We start from the raw sequence: 16477 nt of genomic DNA, 5'->3' as shown, positions 1-16477 counted from the left end.
CGCCGGCAGGCTCCACGCCAGCCGGGGGGCTACCGGAGCCAGGGGCCCCCGGGGGGCAAAATTGGGGAAAAGGCCCAGGGACCTCCCCGGCCACCGTTGAACCCGCCGGAAGGCTCCCCGCCGTCCGAGGAACCCCTGGAGCCAGGGGCCCCTGGGGGCCAAATCTGGGAAAAAGGCCCAGGGACCTCCCCGACCACCGGGGAACCAGCCGGCAGGCTCCCCGTGGGCCGGGTAGACCCCCTGGCCCCACTGAAAGGGACAAGCCCAACCGAGCCATCGGTTTTCACTCGCGCCCCCTCGCGGATGCCGCGTTGGAGGCCCCCCCCGTGACGTGGGTCCCCCTTCCCGACGCCGGGGAGAGGCCGGACGCCGATCCCCGCGGTAGAGTCTGCCCGGACCCGCCTTGACCCCCAGGTGCCCGAAACGGCCGGAGCCTTGGCGGGGATGGGCGGGCGCGCCCAACCCTGCCACCCCCCCCGGGTCCACCCCGGCGGAGCGCACTAGTTCTCCCCGCTGACCCATACGAGCGCCGTCCCCCACCGCTGCCACCCGGCAGCCGCCCACGCCAGCGCGGACCCGGCGCCGCGGACCGTCCAGCAAGCTTGCTGAACCAATAGGACCTTCCTTAGGCAGTACACTGGCCATCTCTAGCGTATGCTTAGCACCCATGTTGAACAACACCAATCTATGCAGAACGCTTTGAACAATTTGCTACAAACACTCTACTGCTAGAGATCTCTTACTGGCCGTGGACGTATTTGCTCAAGCCACGTCCACTCACTTCCTCTTGTATTAAACAAGGACCCCTAACACAGACAATATCACTGTGGGCCCCAAGGGCTATCAGCTCCTTGATACCCTGGCTCAACCACAAAAATCTGTTGAGTTTATTATAACTGGGAGAACAAAGTCGATACAATCAACCAGCTTTTCCAATATAATTCCTCCTAGCTGCTTCACCAATTCGCACTAACGGTGCGGTTAGATCGCACTGCCTACCAATACTAATTATTAGCAAACCTTGCGATCTATTGGTAGCGCTTTGCGAAAACCCTGTTTTCGCATTCGGTATACCTGCCCTGTATACCGTTCTTCAGTTGGGCAATCCGCCTCGTTAGACAGCAACTGAGCACAATGAATAATAAACAGTGTATCTACGTTACAGAATCACACACTATACACCTTTTCTGCGCAGAAAATCAAAAGTTCCCAACAACAGTAATAATATCTCAGAGGCTTTCACAAGTAATTATATTATGCACATATAATAACTATCAAGACGATTGTTTAACCACGTGGCAAATCTACCGGAAGTTCGCGTACGCACAGCAGGGAATACACATACGCTAAGCAATGCAATACAGTTAAAACGCACAATGACAGTAAAGAAAGACAGTTTTCTCTTTTGTCCCTAGGTTCTAGTTAGCGTGCCCTAGACAATGCAAAACGGACATTCGGTTTCACAACACAGAGTAAAATTCAGGTTTTGAACATATTGCGTTCTTACCCGTATATGACGCGTCTCCACCCTTTGTTGCGGAACCGAAATCCGTTGGTCTTGTGTATCATCGGCAACGAAACCTCCAAAGCTCACGAGCCCCCAAATTGTTATGTGCATATTGTCGCTAACCAATAACGATTGTCGAACCTCGATTTGTGTTTCCAAGGCACTTTATTCGCAATTAGTAGAATAATATGCTCAAGCGAAGTGATAATAAATACAGCCGTTACTTATCGCAGGCGCTCTGGATCCAGTGTGCAGCATTCAATCCTGAAGTCTGGGGACAAGATGTCTGAACACTAGATGTGAAGCTGCTGCTTATATACACACAAAAATACAGTAACACAAAGAAGATGGTATAGCTTGCATCTATTGGTCCAGGTCTCAGGAAGGTCCAAGGGGTTGTCAATCATTGGCTAGTTCATCCTAAGGAATCCAAAGGAGGGGGTCACCTCTCCAGGGGGTATGCTCGGCTCTTCCCGCCAAGATTCCTTAGTCTTAAGTAGTTCATAATTCCCTATCATTCATAACTTGTGTATGCACCCTGCGATTCCCTCGCAGGGTGAACCAAACAGTAGGATATGTAAAAAGGTTTATTATGATACCACTCATGATATGATTCCTTCAACCTGTTTCGTGTATTTCACTAATATGCATGTAACTCTAATAATGACATATAAATACTACTATATTTCGACATAACTGACTATGTGTTGCAACTACCATTAATGTGTACTATTTTAAAAGTATGCGTGTTTGTGCGAATGTATGGTAAAAGACCTATTACTGTTGCTGCCACGTGTAGTGGATGCGTACGCCCTTTCACGCCGTAGCGTGCCCTTGTACGTCGATGCGTACCGTACGCATCTTTTCAGGCAAAGAAAACCAAGTTTGTTCGACTTTAATTGAAATGACTTTATCCAATTTGCCGACTTCAACAGAGTAATTTCAGAAAATTGGAAGTACCCAAATTAGTTTCTTTTAACTTAAATATATACTGTGTATGTACCCCTTTTCTCCAGAGCAGACTAGGGTTTGGGAAACTCACCCTAAGGTGAACACAGTGAAAGCTAGAATCCAAAAAGACTATAATTCCTCTTGAGAATGTTAACTCTTTCAAGGATGGCATAGATTTAAGGAGAAGCTAGCAATTTGCATCTCCTATCAGGGGAAGCATTAAGACCTGCAGTAGCTACAACTGTGACAGCCAGATCAAGTGGGCAATTTAGAAAAATGCATACCAGATGGAATTAAGAGGAAAGATCTTATTAAGATTGTCCAATAAATACAGTTTGCACCTAGGGATACCTATATATACCAATCAGATTCGCCTTTAGGATTATGGTTTTTTGGTTGTTACCAGAAGATCTATGTGGATGCTGCCATGGATGGTGGATATACAGTCCAAGAGTAAGTTCATATCACTTTGCAAGATTGCTCATTTAGCGGCTCTTCCTCTGGCTCCCCTCCTTTCCGTCTATCTGCCTCTCTTCTTGGCCCACTGCTTTTCTCTCTTTACACCTTCTCTCTTGGTCAACTCACCCACTCTTCCGTCCTCCAATATCACCTCTATGCTATCTTTCCTCCCCTCTCCTCTCTTTCCTTCTCTTCTCTCCCGTATGTCCAACTGCCTCTCTGCCATTTCCACTTGGATGGCCAAGAGCTCCCTCAAGCTCAACATATTCAAAACTAAGCTTATGGTCTTTCTACTGCCTGGTGTCCCTTCTCTCCTGTAAAATTTCATGGTGTCACCCTTTACTCCTGTACCCATGCATGCTACCTATTTTATTTTTATTTTACATTTTGTCAAAATTCGCCCTTTCCTCTTCCTGGATCTCACCAAGATCATCATACCCCTTCATATGTAGGACCTGAGCATTAGAGGGCAAAAAAGGTCCTTTCAGCAAAGGGGAACTAGCCAGCTTAGTACAATTAAGCTAGTTCCCCTTCTGGGAAAGATGGTTAGTTCCCCTTCATATGCAGGACCTGACCACTAAGGGCAAAAAGGTCCTTTCGGAGAAGGGGAACTAACCTGATTGTACCCAAGCTTGTTAGTTCCCATTCGTATGCAGGACCTGACAACTAGGGGGAAAAAGGTCCTTTTAGTGAAGAGCTGGCTGAGTTCTGCTTCGCCAAAAGGTCCAGGTCCTTATAGTGAATGGGAATTAGTCACAACCACAAACACATTACCTGTCTCCTGAGCATACCTAGTAAACAAGAAAGTGGCCTCGGGTGCGGTACACATGGCTTACATTTCACATACTACTACCATTTTTTTTAATCTTTTTATTTGCAACAGCAGTATAAATACAAATGTTAGTAACAAAATCACAATATACCAATCTAGGAATATGAGACTAACGAAAGGATGAAAAGTGAGCAGCAATAATAACAAAGACCAAACAGTATCAAATATTGAAATATGGGTATTAATAATAAATGGGGGTATATCTATATAAAAACCACATTCAACTGGATTTTCATTATGGGATAAATAACAGTGACGAGATTAAGCAGGGTGATGATTCAGTACTAATAAATAATTGCATTTTCCTGTTGTTGGATTTTATTTTTTTTATGCATAGGAGGCTTAGGAGGGGTGGGGGAGAGAAAGGAAAGGGGAGAGGACCCATTCCCTTACCTGATTGCTGTACAGAGAAATAAATAGAGTGTGAGTGTAGGGAAAAGAAGATCCTGCCTATGCACAAATTAGAGTTAGGAAGTAAATAGTGGTTCTCAAAAGGGAGCACAAAATATGGGGAATTATTTAACGGAGTACCAAGGTTACAATATTTTTTTTTTTACATTTTATAATATGGTCATTTAGTGGACTTAAGTGGACTTGTGACATATTCCATGAACTGTAGAATTGTTTGAGAAGTAGACAGGTAAGGGCTGGTAGACTATTTGGATCTCCCATCCCTTTAGCTCCCTGATTGTGTAGGTGTGGGACTGGCTGACAGGGAGCTCATCCACCCAGCATATGTGTATTTAACATAAAAAGTAAGAATAGAGTTTAACTTAGATAACAACTCAATGACATAGAATGAGAATGGAAACTGAAAACGATCAACATTTTAGAACAAACCAGTTCTGAATTTAAAACAATTAGGTATGTATGCAGTTAGAGTAACATAATCCAGTGAGGAAGGAAGTCGCAGTGATTAACATCTACTGAAGTCCTGATGGTCTGCCAAACAATCCTGGGGATGTTGTTGCAGATTCAACTTGCAAAGTAAATCTTTCACTTCCTTCAGGTTCTGTAAGGAGACTTATCTGCCCCCGATATCAATAATGACTCAGTTAGGAATTCCCACCTATATTTATAGCTATTCTGTCATAAGGAGCTGGTCATGTGTCTTTGCTAGTGTAGAAGTGGCAAGATCTTGAAATATTTGTATCTTAGCGCACTCGAAAAGCATGAGGGGAGTTTCTGCTGGCAGAGATCACATCTTCTTCTAGATTTAAAGGAGACCAGCTTCAGGATCACATCCCTTAGAGGTTCTGAGTTCTTAAGGAGAGGACGGGTGTGAAGATACCGGGTTTATCTCGCCCAATGCTACCCACTTCACGCTGGCTGGCCACCAACGGGTGCCTTACTATGCCAGGGAAGTCTACCCAGTACCTTCTAGGGTTCTCAGTCCCTCAGGCAAAATGCAGGTAGAAAAGTAAAGCAATACATTTATTGTAATAAAAACAATCACTAGATTATTATGTACACACAGTAAGTAAATGCCGGGCAGGTTTACTACATCATCTGTCCCTTACCCAACTAGCTTAAGGAGTTACAGTCACCTGGATGTGCTGACTTAAAAGGCCCATGGATCTCTCTCAGCTGCATATGTAGACTCTGGTAGAGAGCAACAACTCAAAACCAGACCTTGCACCGTCCAGGAATCAAATCACAGAATGAACACCACCTTCCCCCCTGGGGTGGCTTCTTATATCTAGGGTCAAATATCCACAGTGCTTTCCACTCCCTCAGCAAACCCCTTGGTCTCTCTCTCTCTAAACATTGGTAGGTCCTGGATCAGGAGTTTGTAGGGGGGAGTGTAGATGAGCTGTGCTTCCACAGAAGCCCCCTGCTGGAATGCAGACAAAAGATCTGGACTAGTCCTATGTAGAACAATGGATACTAATTGACTTGCCCCACCTCCAAAGATAGGGTAGCAGTCAGCCCCTCCTAAAATTAATCCCTTACACTACTTTGTGATGTCACAGGGTCCCCAGCTGTTCCATGCTTCCTGTAGAGGAAGGAGGGGGGGAATGAATGCAGCTCCAGCCCCCTCACCTGTATCCTGGACACCACCTGATCTTTACTCATAACCCACCCGGCTTCACTTTAAGGACAATGAATAACAACCTAACTGCCACATCATCAATATGCAATATACATATTTACAATGAGCTACAATGTCTCCTTATCCACATGTAATTAGACACTGCAGTGTTATTCTGTTGAGCTGGGGAACAAAAGCAAGGGCTATAAAAAGTACATGCGGAACAGGCTGGTTACTGACTGTGTTATCAAACTTGTTTCGTCAGAACGGGGTGCTCTATTTTTGCTATATTTCTAAATTGAAAATTGTGTCTAAGTTCCAGATTTTCCAAATTCTCAATTTTATCTTTTAAGTAATCATTTTCTCTAAGACGATAATCAAGATCATGGGAGGATTCGCTTTGAAATTTAAGACTGGATTCCATCTTGCTTTCAAGCGTCGTTATCCATATACTAAGTACAGCCATTTAATTTTCATGATCACCAATCACTGGTTGTAGATCTGCGGGAAAAAAAGCTAATTTCCGCTATTACGTTTCTGCAATATCAGCTTTTGTAGATGGAATAATAGTAGGAAAGTATGATTTCGGTCTGTTAAATATATTATGGCTAGTTTATTAGATCTAAAATGCATAGTCCCTAGTCTCCTGAGGCTGTTGGCCTACCGGGATTTTTCCCCGTAGGTTACATGGCCAATCCCCCCTGTAGGTACAGATCAATAACATATGGTGAATTAAATAGAGCAACTAGGTAAATGAAAGTTTAAAATACATTGTTTTATCCCCAATTTGTAAAGATTTCCTCAAAGGCAGATAAGAAGTGATACCCACTGCTGCTACTCCAATTCAGGATCACATGGATTCAGCATCCACTACCACACGTGTAGTTTTAATCCCCAATTTACCATGTTTCCACAAAGGCTCCAGTTGTACCACATTGTGATCCTCTCTCCTACTAATGCAGTCATTTTTTCTTTTTTAAAAGCTGACAGCATTATTTTAATGACTTCCAAAATGAAGTGAAGGAGCACTGCAGTAATTGACCATTCAGTAGGTCTGCAGTATTGGGAGAATCCAGACTGAAGGTAAGTAGATTATCTTTGTGATCTCCATGGAATTATTGAAAATACAACGTTTTCATATTTGGCGTAAGCCAGCCACACACCAGTTGTTGTGTCCTCAGTAGCAGGTCACCAATCCAGGGTTTTCTCTCTGGGGTATAGTGATACCTCCAGGACAAATTTGGCTCCAGAAGATTTGTCTAAATCCCAGGGTCGCAACCTGAAATTACTCAAACCCAGGCTCAGTGAACTGTGACACTTTTCCTCCATTAGACCCTTCCTGGCTGAGTACTGCTCTATAACTTATAACTAGTTCTACCTGTTGTACGTGGTCATCCCAGGTCTCACTAAAGATGGCTATGCTGTCTCAGTAATGGCTATGCTGTCTCAGTAAAATCTCTGAATCTCTACCAGATGTTGACTGTGCCAGTATATTCTTCATCCTGAATGGCATGACCCTAACCTGGTACAAACGAAATAGGGTGGTAAACCCCAACTTTTCCTCAGCCTCTAGGGTCAGAGGCATCTGCCAGAAACATTTACTTAAGTCAGGTAAGGTGGAAATGTACCTGGCTCCTGCTAACTCATCTAACAGAGCATCAATACAGGGAAGGTGATTGGCATCATTTACAGCTACATCTGTAACTGTTTAGCTGTCAGTAGTCAACACAAAACTGTGTTGTTTTGTTTTTCTTCGGGGAACAACACAGTCAAGCTGCCCATGGACTATGGGATGTCTGGATAAACACAGAATTCCAGCATCTCCTGGACATCTCTTCATACGATTCCAAAAATGGTCATATCAAGTCTTCTGCTTGGTCTGTGGTTTTAGCAGGTTATTCTTTTATGACAATACTTAACCAGTGTGTGAACTGCACTCCAAAACTCCAGGAACAAATTGAGGAGTCCCTCACCAGGAGGAGTGGCAGATAGTACACCAAGTTTTCCCCTTATGAAGTTAAAAAATGCCTGTAGCATCTTTTTCAGATTTTCATTGAACCACTCAAACAGTCCAATCAGTTGTGTGCAAAAGCCCTAAAGAACCACCAGTTTCATCTGGTTTCAAAAAGACATCCCATTGTACCTTCCTGGATATGCTATACATTAGCTTCTTATGCCATGCCACACTCCCCACCTCCATCCCTGAAATGCTGCTGCCAGCTTGGTGTCAAATGCCTTTCAGAGATGGATCAGAGAGCTGAATTTCCCTGAACTCCTACCACTACTAGGTTGTCACATTTTATTACTTATGGGTCTGTCTCCTTTGCATTACTAGTTTCTACCATGATGGAGCTAGTCACTGGGAGGTTCGAAATTATAAGGTGTTTGTTGCTACTCACCACCTGAGCTGGCTTCCTACTAATGTAGGAAGTAGCAGTATCAGTGGGAAATTCAACAGGCTTGAGCTGGGTTAAAACAACCCCCCTCAGTGCTGCTAGGGAACATTGCCTCTGCAGAGGTGAGGGTCTGAGTTGGCAATCTGGCTGGTCTGGGAGCTTGGGTTAGTTCCTGAAAGCTGGGTGAAAGTGGTGCAGTTTCTCTTGGAGATTGTAGTCTGACAGCATAACTCCTGGTGATAAGGGAAACAAACTTAGCCCATATCCCTTTGCCAAGATTGTTTTCAAGGACAACACCTGTTGAAAGGCCATCCATGACTACTACATTCACAACATATTGCCATCCTGAATTGAGAAATACCATAGTAATGGGAACTTCTCACTGGATTCTTTTTGCCATGGTAACTTTGGTAGTGCCATCCTGCAGACAAATGAACTAACCCCAGTGATTAAGGCCAGTGTCTCTCAGTCATTCTGCAGGTGCTTCCACGTGTTTTGTGGAAGCTGCTCTCCCACACAAATGAGTCTCTCTCAATCACTTCCTTGCCACACTCCACCAGGCTGCCTATCTGTCTGTTCACTTCTATTGGAGAGGCAAACAAGTTGAACATAGATTTGTAGGATGTGTCTTGGGTGCTTGGGCTGAAATTCTCATGTCTCAGATTTTCCTGCAGCCATAGCACCTTCTCCTCAGCAGGTACTCTGGTGGTGTGTCATAGCTTTCAGGGACAGGACAGGGTGGTACATTATAAACACATGTGATACTCACCTTCAGGGGGGATTGCTGCTGTCACAATGGCTACAGTGGCAAGCAGCACCAAAGGCCACAAACTGGTCTACTAGCTGGGAAACTTCAAACAAAGTCTGAGATTCCCAGTTCAGTGCCTATTCCTCACCTCTGCCACACACTGATGATGGCATGGTCCCAACAAAAAAAGTCAGTTACCACCTTCTATTTCTAGGTGGTGGTTCCATCCACCCTCTCACCATAAATTTGCAGCAGGTGGTTGGCAAACCCCATATATATATATATATATATATATATATATATATATATATATATATATATATATATATATATATATATATGGTTGCCCTTGGCTATGTCCCAAAATGTTTACCTGTACACTTCTGAGGCTTAATGGTAATACAGCACACACAGGCATCTGGGGCCACTTCACAATAAGCCTTCACTACACATCCTTGCAGTATGGAGCCTAAATTCTTCAACCATTCTTTCTTTGAGATTATCTGCAGACAACAAGACCTACTAAACACTTGCAGGAAACATTTAATGTTTACTACAGGTATCCCAGCATGGGTACAGCAGCTAGTACTGTTTGCTGGGTGCTGCAGGTCTTGGCGCAACTTTGTTGCTCCACGGTTGGACAGCTGCTTCTGATACATTAGCTCTTAAGGCTTCCAGCTGCTTTCTTAAGAAAATTGCATGGTTCTTGTTCAAAGGAGCTGATAATTCCAATTCCAGCATCAGGGTGGACCTTGAGATTCGGGAGGCCCTTACACCTCTGGGTTCTACTTGGGGTGTGTTTGTACATGGTCATTGCCAGCTTAATCATTACGTGGCCTTTCTTCTACTTTTGGACTTCCAACTCACTAACACCCTCCTCTTCTCGCCATTCATCGCAGTAGGAGACATTTGAATGTCCTTTTCCTGGAGATTCATCTTAGACATCTTGCAGTAATTGGATATCCTGTGCATAATTTTATGCTGCAGATACTCCTTTCATGGGTTACATGGGTCTCCTGAAGCAGTAGTCTTCAGAAAGCTAACTGGGTTTATTCTTTCCACTAGCTAAAATTGTGACTGTCACGAGCCGTGGCTCCTCTGCTGTCCGCCACGGCTCGCTTCTGGCTGCCTTGGGCGTCCCGGTCATCACCATGATGACTGGGACGTAATTTCCGCATACACGTCCCCGGCTGTTGCCAAGTAGTTAGAAACAGTATACCTAAGGTCACTCAAAGCGCAGCTGACCGCCCAATCAACAAAATACAATAGTGGTGTTTGAAACGTGTTGAATACCACTATAAAAAAATTGCTGTGTTGCAAAGAAAGCAAAAGTTTAAAAAACTTCTGGTTATTGTAGTGCCAGCCCAGCTAATTCCCTAAGTTGCGTGTGGGGTGTGGTCCAGAAACCTGTACACAGAAGTTAGGCTATTTAGTTATTGCCGGTGCAAACTGTCTTTACTTCAGTTAACATGGGCAATGAAAGGAGTAAAGTGTGCCAAAAAGAAAGTTTGCAGGCAGGTGTGACTGAAGCTCAGTCCCAGCAGATAAATTTGGAAAACCTGCACTGGAGTTTGCATGTGGGAACTAAAGTTGAAAGACCTCTTGCTCTCTGCAAAGATCTGTTATAACCTGAGCAGATTATGTGGCCTGGGAATAGTTTGACTGCATGGAGAAAGGTTGTTTTTTTTTTTTTTTAATTTAGAGAAGAAAATTACTGGCTAGAAAAAGAAATGTGGACCTTAAAACAACAATTTGATAAAAGGTTAAAAGTCTATGAACCCATTTTTGAATCTTTGAAAGGTGAATTGTATGAATTTCAAAAGTCATATAAGGAAAGAGGAAAACAAGTGAAAGATCTTAAAGAAACTGCCAAATAATTTGCAGCAGTGAAAGAGCAAGACATTATTTTGAAACTAATCCTTGTCATGTTCAGTAAGAGTCCGCAAAGGGGCTTGTGGAGTGTAAGTTAGAACAGCTTCATCTGGCTGTAAAGGACAAAGATGTTGAACGATTGCTTCTTGGGGAATACTCTTTTTCTTCATGTATGCTGAGAAACATGACTGAGCTGAAGCAGGGGCTCTCGGTAAAGAGGTGTTACGAGATACAGGGACTGAAGGCCGCTTGCTGATATTTTCTCAGCTAAGCTAGGAGGCGCGGAGTCTAAACAGGGACCTCCGAAAGGGAGTTTGGAGTTTGCTGCACGGGAAGTGCAGGTCGCAGCCCTCCAAGTTACCTATCAGCAAAATGGATGGTAAACAGGTCAGATACAGTGGGAGCAATCAAGCCAAAGAGAGATCCAGGAGCAGAACCAGAGGAAGCCAGGTCGGTAAACAGGAAGTCAGTCAGAGAGCAGTGAAACAGGCTGGAACGCTGGAGCATAGGAAGACCTAGATACTCCGGCGCCTACCTAGTGTAAAGATAGATTTAAATAGAGGAGGCAAAGCCCTGATTGGTGGCAGTGGGACCGGTTGTCAGAACAGTTGACCACCGATAGGAAGTGCAGAGGAGCGTTTTGTTGGCTGGGGACGGAGACTAACTGCACATGCGCACAGCAATGTGAGGCCGAGGAAAAAGAAGGTGTCCCATTGCCTAGCAATGGGACAAGCTGCCGGCAAAGGAAGACGTCCATCCCTGGCACTGATGATGAGTGCGAGGACAAGAGGTCAAAGCTGCTTGTCGGAGCGTGGCCTAGACAAACATGAAGTAGCAGGCATAAGTGTACGCTCGCCAGTCTTTAACTCATGACTATATTCTCTACTGCGGATTAACCGAAATGTTAGGTGTCTGACTGATGTCTTGGTCTGCATACATCTCTGCAAAGCCGAATTATGGTTGACCTTTGGAGCTCCTGAAATATATCTATCTTTTTACAACCGACGGGTAGTTTTTTAAAATCAACGCAGAGTGGTAAAGTGATGCGTAACGGTCTGATGATCTTGAGAACTTAACTGTTTCAGACGCAGCCATGGAAGTAGCTGCTGCTCCTCTGTGTTTTGCCTGATAATCGTGGGGTCGCTGGACTTGGAGACGGTGGCGCAGATAAAAGTGTTCCTCCCGGCTATGTAAGGGTGAATGTCTTCCTGCCCTCGATTAAACAATGCCCTGACTGTTTGGGCCTTTGGTCTCTTTTCCCCACTGTGCGGGAGCTTCATTGTTGGTACTTTATTAAAAGCAAGTCCAAATAATAGCTTGGGAGATTATAGTATATTGAACTGCTTAGAGACAATACCATGTTAAATCCTGTGATGTTTTACAGTTTTTGTGGGGCTGATGGATATAGATATTTATATAAGACAATCCACATATAGAACCTTCTAGATATGAATTTATATTTGTAAAGAAGGAGAAAAAGAAAAAAACTGAATTTCTGACAAAGAATCAGCAGTATATATATATATATATATATATATATATATATATATATATATATATATATATATATATATATATATATATATCTATCTATCTATCTGTGGTATCCTAAGGCTAGCACTGATCTATAAGAGATATTATTGGTTATACAGACCTGTGGATCCTTCCCTTGACTATCCAAGAGCATGGGCCGTATTTCTATTCTCTGCATTATTAGTGGCTGTGCCTTGCTCTAGTTGTTTGAACAGTATCTATTATTCTGAGATACACATGTATTTTTGTAACTTCCGAGTCTTTCCTAAACTATATACAGGATTTTAGTATATCTGACTATTCGCCTCCCTGCAGTGAGGAGCATTATTAGAATATATACATCATGGGCAAGCATAGCTAGGCTACCACAATCAGACAGTTGGAAGGCCATACATTCTGTTTTTGATTCTCCTTGGAAAGCTACTGTATGGACTGATCACATGGCTGCCGGTGTGGTAAGACGATAGATGCTGGATAAATGGCTTATTTCCAAGTTTTTGATGTTGGGTTGTTTTGTTATATGTTATTATTATTGTCGTTTATTTGTTAGGCGCCACAAGGTATCCGCAGCGCCGTACATGGTACAAACAGTAGACTATACAGGGTAAAACAATACAGAACAATAAACACAAAGTACCAGAACTTCAGAAACTCCAGGCAGGCAAATACTGTAAAGACGGAGCGGAAGAACAGGTGTGGAGACAGGAGGGGAGAGGGGCCCTGCTCATACGAGCTTACATCCTAAGGGAGGGTAGACAAAATCAGGCACAAGAGGGAGCCAGTGAAGCAAAGGGGAGAGTAAAAAGGAGCCAGGGGAGAAACAGAAGGGTGAGAGGTTAAGTGGATGGTTGGTAGGCCTTAAGGAACAGGTGAGTTTTAAGTGCCCGCTTGAAGGAGCACAGATTTGGTGAGAGACGGATGGAGCGAGGGAGGTCGTTCCAGTGAAGGGGGGCAGCTCGGGAGAAGTCTTGTATTCTAGAGTGGGAAGAGGTAATCAGAGTGGAGGAGAGGCGGCGATCATTGGCTGAGCGCAGGGAGCGGGCGGGAGTGTGAATGGAGAGGAGGTTAGAGATATAAGGGGCAGGAACCTGGGAGAGAGCCTTGTTAGTGGTGGTGAGGAGTTTGAAAAGGATTCTGTAGGGGAAGGGGAGCCAGTGTAAGGCAAGACAGAAAGGGGAGGTAGAGGTGGAGCGGTGTGAGAGGAAGATAAGTCTCGCAGCCGCATTGAGTATAGAGCGGAGGGGGGCGAGGTGGGAGCAGGGGAGGCCAGTAAGGAGGTTGCAGTAGTCGAGGCGGGAGAGGATGAGAGCATGGATGACAGTTTTGGTGGCATCTTGAGAGAGGAAAGGACGGATGTGGGCAATGTTACGGAGTTGGAAGCGACAGGCTTGGGCAAGGGATTGAATGTGGGGGGCAAAAGAGAGAGGAGTCAAGAGTGACTCCTAGGCAGTGGAGTTGGGTGACAGAGGAAATAGTGGAGTTGTTAACAATTATAGAGAGGTCATGGTGGAAAGGGAGTCTGGGTGCGGGAAAGACAATGAGTTCAGTTTTGGAGATGTTAATTTTAAGAAAGCGTGAAGACATCCAGGAGGAGATGGCTGAGAGGCAGTCAGTTACACGAGAGAGGAGGGAGGCGGAAAGATCAGGAGAAGAGATGTAGAGTTGAATATCATCAGCATATAGGTGATACTGAAGACCGAACGAAGAGATGAGAGCTCCAAGGGAGGAAGTATAGAGCAAAAAGAGTAAAGGGCCAAGAACAGAGCCCTGAGGGACTCCAACAGGGAGAGGGGAGGGGGTGGAGGAAGAACCAGACGTGGATACAGAGAAGGAGCGGTTAGCAAGGTATGAGGTGAACCAGGCATATACAGGGTCAGGGAGGCCGAGAGAGAGAAGAGTATGCAGCAGGAGGGGGTGGTCCATGGTGTCGAAGGCCGCGGAGAGGTCGAGGAGGATGAGTATGGAGTAGTGACCCTTGGATTTGGCTGATAGGAGATCATTAGTAACTTTAGCCAGGGCTGTTTCGGTGGAGTGGAGAGGGCGGTAGCCGGATTGGAGAGGGTCAAGGAGGGAGTTGTCAGAGAGGTGTCTGGTGAGGCGGTTGCAGACAATCCGCTCAAGTAATTTGGAGGCATAAGGGAGAAGAGAGATAGGGCGGTAGTTAGCAAGAGAGGTGGGGTCAAGATTGGTTTTCTTGAGGATAGAGGAGATAAGAGCGTGTTTGAATGAGGATGGGACAACGCCTGAGGAGAGTGATAGGTTGAAGAGGTGAGCGAGGTAAGAGCAGGCAGTAGGAGAGAGAGAGCGAAGGAGGTGGGAGGGGATGGGATCAAGAGGACAGGTAGAGGGTGGAGAGGAGAGAATAAGGGAGCGAACTTTTTCACCTGAAGTGGGGATGAAGGATGACCACAGCTGGTTAATGGCGGGAGGTGACGTGGTGAGGGGGGTGGGAGAGCAGTGGGAAGAGGAGATGTTCCGTCTGATGGCTTCAATTTTGGAAGAGAAAAAGGAGGCAAAGTCAGAAGCAGAGAGGGAGGGTGGAACAGTGGGAAGGGGGGGGGGAGAGGAGTGAGTTGAATGTGGCAAAGAGGCGGCGGGGATTAGAGGACTGAAAAGAGATAAGGGACTTAAAGAAGGATTGTTTAGCGTGGGACAGGGCAGAGCAGAAAGAGGAGAGGATGAATTTGAAGTGAAGGAAGTCAGCCAGGGAGCGAGATTTCCTCCAGAGGCGTTCAGCTGTGCGAGAGCACTTTTGGAGGGAGCGGGTGAGTTTGGAGTGCCAGGGTTGGGGAATAAGGCGACAACGGCGGATAGAAGAGGCCGGGGCAACGGTGTCCAGGGCAGTAGCGAGAGATAGGTTGTAGAGAGAGGACGTCTGATCAGGGCAGGCCAGAGAGAGAAGGGGTGATAGGAGAGTATCCAGAGAGAAGGAGATGGGGTCGATGGCGTCAAGGTTGCGCCTGGTGAGGGTGGCTATAGGCGGGGTGGGAGCAGGGGCGGAGGTTACAACCTTTATGATGATTAGTGTCTTTTAATGTTTAGTATAATACTAATATTTGTTGAAGATGAATTGATGTATTGTTTTGATATTCTGCAATATGATAATGTTGACTGGAGAGTCCATGGTTTTAAGGCCTACTTAGCTTTTAACTAGCCCACCTTTTTTTGCCAGCTAAATATTCTACTCTGCTGCTCAGCGGACGATATCTGCCGTTAGAATTGGTCTAAGGCAGTGAATTCGGGATTTGGCTAGCCGAGAGCTTCTAGCTTAGTATAGTTAAAGGTAATAGGTATACTTTAGTTATAGATAGAGTATACAGGGAGGGGGTTTGGGTTTAGTCGTAAGGTAAATAGTAAAGTAAATATGGTTACGTATGGATTATAACATTTCTTTGTTTTTTCTTTTGGTATATTTCTTTGTTATGTCGATATCACAGATGTACAGTTCAAATATAAGTGAGTTTAGTGAGGTGCAGAGGGTACTATGTGCAATATGGGTGATGTTGTTGGTTGGGCACTCGCGGGTTCTGTTGAAAAGCTATAAACATGTCAAGTGGTACTTCTTTGGCTAGTTCTCCCAATAAAGAGCTGAGATTTTTGTCTTGGAATGTAAGGTGCTTAAATAATAATATAAAACATTCTTTGATTATGTGCCAAATTAGGAAAAATAATCCTGATATAGCTTGTATTTTGAAAAGACATTTGGTGGGTGAGAGAATTTATTCTTCAAAAAAGTCTTGGGTGGGTAGAGCGTGTTATGCCACACATACAAATAATTGTCGTGGGGTTTCAGTGCTTTTCATAAGAGGCTCACATTCACATTAGAAAAAATTCAAAAAGATGCCTTGAGGAGGTATTTGTTCATAAAAGCTATTGTTAACTGGTCCCCTTTACTTCTTCTGACAATATATATAACTCCACCATATAATAATGAAGTATTAAAGAAAGGTGGTGAATTTATAGCAATGTTTCCAGAAATATCAATTGTCTGCTTAGGCAATTTTAATAATGTAATGAATAAAAATGTAGATAGATGGCAGAAACAGCAAAATATTAGTACTCAGTCAGCTTCAGCTTTCTCTGCACCGATAGATGAACTAGGTCTGGTAGATGTCTAGCGTATACGGCACCTGAAGAGAGTTCAATT

This window comes from Mixophyes fleayi, chromosome 8 (assembly GCF_038048845.1).
Source record: "Mixophyes fleayi isolate aMixFle1 chromosome 8, aMixFle1.hap1, whole genome shotgun sequence".
Taxonomy (NCBI): Eukaryota; Metazoa; Chordata; class Amphibia; order Anura; family Limnodynastidae; genus Mixophyes; species Mixophyes fleayi.
This window is presented reverse-complemented; position numbering follows the sequence as displayed.